Below are 5,748 nucleotides of genomic sequence, written 5' to 3'. Positions count from 1 at the left end.
CGCATCTCTGGTCGTAGTTTTTATCAAAGCCATAAAGAAGCACACACGGGGCGTTTGGGTGTTTTTCAGCATTCTTGTCTAAATCCTTAAGTTTTTTGGGGGGTTACAGCAGACTTCAAGGTCAGGAGGACTTTATTCATCCTCATCGCTCGTAGCAGAATGCTCGTACACAGACAAAATGAATAGCAAGGGCTTAAACCTGTTGGTAGGAAAATGTCAAACATGAACTTTTACAAATGTCTTCTAAACAGAATGCTTATTCTTTTGGCGCAGCAGCAAATCTAGGCTGAAAAGTCAACCTGGAAAAAGTTACATACCCTTAGCTGAAGGTCATAATGTGTATTGCAAGTATTTTATTTATTTTTGTTCCAAGCAATTGTAAACACTTCCTATGGCTAATATTAACAGTAAAGAAAATGGGCACAGGTGTATTGTTATAAAACGACACAGAGGCTAATTTTGTTACTTAAGCATAACTGTAAGCCACTTCTTTTGATTTTCTCAGACCAGTAATGTGATTTCCATGAAAATTGACATTTTTTTAATTGTATTTGTAGTATAACCAGAGCAACTAGATGATATATTTTTATTTTGATTATTTTATTTACATTATATTTTTAATTACTATATTAAATAAGAGACCAACAACATAGACAAGACATTTAATTATTATTTTTTTATCTGATATGACAAAATTATCCGCGCTTTTATTTTGAAGCCCGCACCTCCGCGCATGAAAGCGCCTTTATTTTGGCGGCTACGTCAGCAGCGTGACGCACCGTGACGCTCAGAAATCCCGGCACGCGCACTGGGGAGTTTACCGGAGGAGAGAGAACGAGGGATAACGGGTCCGGTGCAATTTTAACCGACTGAAAGCGGCGCGGTTTCTCTCCGCCGGGTTGCACACGGCGGAGAGCGGCGGGAGGAGCGACCGCTGACCGGAGGAGGACCACGGACGGGAGGAAGAGCGACCGTTACCCCGGCGGAGCCCGTCTTCCTCCTCTTCTCCTGTAGGTCGGTGCGCTGAAGGGGTCAGTTTGTTTGTCGCTCTGTGTGCTGGAAATGCGACATGTTGCACCAAAAAAAAACAACACAATAAATTATAAATGGAGGTAAATAATGGCGGAAAAAGTTTGAAGTGGTGATGGGACAGACGGGCAGGTGTCCGGCTAACGTGACCGAGGAGAGCTAATCAGCTTTACGGCGACTCTGAAGATCAATTAAACCCTCAACTGCTGTATTAATCATCTGTGTTTACTAACGGCTGCGTGTTTGACAATATTTATTTCCTGCTCAATTTTATACAATAATACATGAGAAAATCTCCCTATTTCAGAATTCGCTCTCTCTCTCAGTCCACATTTACTCCGTCCGTATTTACTAATTCACTAATTAGCCAGTGTTAACAGTCCAGCAATGGCTGCTGAGAAACTACCACATATTTATAGTAAGGTTACAAACGATGCTATCAAGTTGCATGATGGGAAGTGTAGGACAGCTATTGTGAACCCGCTGACAGAGCGCGTTAATTAGGAACACCTGCACACCTGCTTCTTCAATTGAGTGTCTGCATTGCAATACAGGACATCCTGCAAAATCTGGAATCCATGAAGGATAAATAGGATTGAATTGAATAAATAAATCTGTAAAACAATAACAACTAAACGTGTGATTGGCCTCTTTAAATATAGTGAATTGGACAGTCACATTATTTAAAAAAAACTAATTGCTTTGCAGTTTTTGGATGTGGATGTAATGCACGTACTTGGCCTGTTGTTTTTTATTGTTTGTTTTTTACAGGCAGCAGTTGTTTTTCTGTGATTTTACAAAATATAACAAGTTGCTGCTTTTTAGGGGAACGTGCAGTACAGTTTTCCTGTTCGTCATGTATGAAATGCCTCATAGACATACATTAAAAAGACTTAGCACTTAAGCTGGATACGGACTATAATTAAAAATTAGTGCTATTCTTATATAACCTGTTGATTATTTTCAGAATTACTTGATGTTGCTGATCGGTCTATAAAATATCAGAAAATTGTGTCTGTGAAGACTCTCAGTCATCCAGGTCATGGTTATTCTCGTAGTTTAAATCATAGCAACTGGACTTGCTTGAGTTTCTTGAAGACGTTTCACCTCTCATCCAAGTTTGTTTTGTTGGAGGAGCAACAAACTCCCAATTGAAACCGAAACTCAAGTGTTAATGGCTCCTTAAGGATATAAGTATCTCCCAACTAGTCAGTCAGAACTGCTGAAGCCTCTATGATGAGGGATGAAACGTCTTCAAGGAACTCAAGCAAGTCCAGTTGCTACGATTAAATTATGAGAATAGTCATAAAATTGTGAAAACTATTTATCCGTGAAACCCAAGATAACCAATGATCTTGTTTTGTCCACTAATCTGTTGGTTGTTGCATCTCTAACATGGGTTTTTTTGTGCTCTGAGACTTGATTTGGACTCAGCAGGTCTGTCTGAGCCTCCCTGTGGTGACAATATGGGTCCGGCTCGGCCTGCTGTGTTCGCTGTCACCGTCGCAGCTACGAGTTATTCAGCTGCTTTCTATGTAGCAGCAGATGGAACTTGTTTCTTGAAAATATGGTCGTGCTGACTCTCTGTCTTGGTTTCAATGTGTGTAGGTGTGAAGCCCGTCCATCCATGGCCGAATCCAGGTGACCTTAAGCGCTCTTGACTGCAGCTGATCTGACCTCTGCAGGGTAAGAACTGACCTCTGCATGTACATACATACACTGTGACCCTTCGCAGCTGAAGCCAATTGTGAAATTGCCGCATGTCGAGGTTTGAGAGACTGTAAGTGATCCAGCTGGATCTGCAGGAAGCTTCAACTCACAACTTCCAGATCTCAAAAGATGTGTTGTTAACATGCAAAGAGCCAGCAGCGTATTAGTAAGGTGGTCATAATCTTTTATACAGCATCTGTTCCCACTTAATCTATCAACGAAAACAAAACAGAGCAAAATCGATGTTTTTCTGCGAGTAGAGGTGTTTAAAATGAGAGGAAATAATAAGAAAAGGAGCTGAGAGTTGTTGTGTGTGATCTTTGTTTTGAGAAATGCTGACTTAAATTACCACTAGCATGAACTGGAGATTGGCGATTGTCTTCAGCATGGTTTAAAAATGCATTATAGTTAAGTTAACAATACTTTTAGAGTAAAAAAAAACAACCATTAGCTCCTCAAACAGCAATCAGTCTACAAACATCTTACTCTGCAAAATCCCCTCTGGTGGCCTGCTTGAGTGTTGACTGTGGCTCAGCAGGTTATTCTGAGAGTACACAGTGATCTCTGGCTGACACAGTTATGCTTTGCTGCTTTCAGGTCACTAATTTGCAGCTGATCACAGCGAGTCCTGCCGCTTTGCACCTGCATTACACCTGTGAATGAAGAGTAAAAAGTGACATATTTAGTGGAACTTTTGACCTCTGACTATCTGTCTGGGTTGATTTTAGGACATATAACAACACACGTGACATAATGTTGATTTTCAAGGGCGGCTGTGGCTCAGGTGGTAGAGCGGTCGTCCTCTGATCGTGAGGTTGGTGGTTTGATCCCCCGCCCCTCCACAGTTGAAGTGTCCTCGGGCAAGACACTGAGCCCGAAGTTGCTCCCAATGGCAGCTCTGTCGCCATTGGTGTATGAATGTGTGTGTGTGAATGGGTGAATGAGAAACACATTGTAAAGTGCTTTGAGTGCCACAAAGGTAGGAAGGCGATGTATAAGTGCAGTCCATTTACCATTCCTGCACCCTGCATCTGAGAATACCAGCCAGGTACTGCACTGTATGTTTCAACGAGAAAAACTTTACCACATATGTTACCTGGTATTTGCTGCACAGGAAGAAACTCTGGACTGTACAACATGAATGTGAAAGTGATGAATGACTGAAGGACAGAATTACATCACTTCAGCAGATTGATGAAACAGCAATGTCAGTGGCTTTGCTGAAAAATCCATCCGCTGATGGATTGCAGGAGGAAATTATTGTTTTCCTACTGTAAATAATGTTTATTTTATGCAGTTTATTCTCTTCCAGAGCATTGTTCGAGTCAATATTGTCTTGGATGTATGTAATGACTGTTAAATATGACACTGAGAGGCTCTGTCTGAACAATTTCTGCCTTTGCTGCTCACCTTCCCCTGTTGAATGTTCCTTCTTCACACCGTGCTCCGCTTCTATACCCTGAATTCACTGTGAATTTATTGAGCTGGCAGTCACAGCAGAGCAGACTGTCGTGAACAAGATTCAGAATAAATGACATCAACACTCATCGACTGAATCTCAGGTATCTGATGCTGAGATGAAAGTGAAACATTCACACCACTTCACTCTGCATGCCAGTGAATGGAAGCTAAATTTAGCGTCACCATTTATAGCACATCGGCCTCGATAAAACACGTGCTGCGCCGAGATGAAAGCTCTGATTTTGTACTCATTTAGGCCACATATGCACACATGAAGGCTCGTACTGTACGTGCAGCGACGTTGCAGCTGCAGCTCGTGCACCAGTTAGGCTGCCTGTGCTGTCACATGTTGCTAATGGTAACAATCCACTTTCTCACTCTTGTCATTCTTGCCGTCTCCTTCTCAATCTGCAGCTGAATCTAGAACAGTAAGTACACCGTAGCACTTAATACAGAAGGATTACAGCAAACACCATATATATGATCAAAAATTGGACATAAAATAAACACAATAGACAAACTTACCAATCTTCTGGCACGAAATTAACAAAAAACGGCCACATCTAGTCAAATGAACTGTGAATTTTGCATTGTGCAGCGATAGAGCATCGATTTTTGCAGAAATTCCTGAGATAAAATTCCAGAAGTTGCATATTTTTATATACATCTAAAGCATGTGAAGTAACATGACCTTTGTGTTGTCTACATCAGTCACATGCAGAATGTACATCGCTGTTGAATTTAGCCACTTTGCACCAAAAAACGACAAAGCAAAACATGCCATTCACTGAATTACCTGCTGAATATCTTTTTCTGGAATGTGTTCCAGGAAAAACGTCTCATAAATCTGTCTTTTGACTATTTTGCACTTGAGCACTAAACCCAGGAGGGATTGTGGAGGGCAGGAGTGAAAGGAGTCAGAGTGGGAGGCCACAAAACTCTGTCGCTGTAAATATCTGTAACTTTGAGGCTTTTGAGGTCTGAATAATGGGACAGAAATCCGTGAAATGTAGAACTTCCATTCAAGGCTACATCAGTATTTGACTCTGTAACTGCTGTTGGTAGAACAGTGTGTTCTGATCATCAGGGCCATGATTTAGAAATGCTGAGGTTACGGAGTCAACCTGTTTTATAACCTGCAGGTTTAGTTTCTTATAGTAGCTCAGCTGCTTAAACTACTGACATGTAGTGTAAAAACAGGACACACAGTTGTTTCTGAATGATGAAAACAAGTCCTTGTATTATTCTGTGTACAACTGATAAGACGTCATAATTAAGAAAATAATATTCCTTGTTTTTCATGCAAATCTGTTATTCTTCATTTGAGGTTTTGGCTGCTAGATGTTTTTTTTTATTTAAATGAAGCAACGTTTGTTGGGGAAAATTCATAGTTTATTTCTGTAATTTGAATGTTAAAAAAAATCCAAAATAACCACATTTTCCCCAAATATGACACGACAGATGAGACGAACTATGACTAGTTTGCTCCCTTTAAACTTTAACATTACCAGGAATAATATTAATGCAGATTTAAATGCTTATGTTTGC

General features: G+C 40.7%; 1 protein-coding gene across 1 annotated transcript in view; it reads left to right on the top strand.

The window, feature by feature from the left end:
* The first annotated feature begins 2,638 nt into the window (after positions 1–2,638).
* tnk2a (tyrosine kinase, non-receptor, 2a) overlaps positions 2,639–5,748 on the top strand; it is a 28,896-nt gene continuing 25,786 nt past the window's right edge. The window contains exon 1 of the mRNA XM_008290398.1: positions 2,639–2,715. The gene's annotated coding sequence lies outside the window, so the exon portion shown is untranslated. The remainder of the gene's footprint in view (positions 2,716–5,748) is intronic.

Source organism: Stegastes partitus, unplaced genomic scaffold (genome assembly GCF_000690725.1).
Source record: "Stegastes partitus isolate 25-593 unplaced genomic scaffold, Stegastes_partitus-1.0.2 Scaffold671, whole genome shotgun sequence".
Classification (NCBI taxonomy): Eukaryota; Metazoa; Chordata; class Actinopteri; family Pomacentridae; genus Stegastes; species Stegastes partitus.
This window is presented reverse-complemented; position numbering and strand designations above follow the sequence as displayed.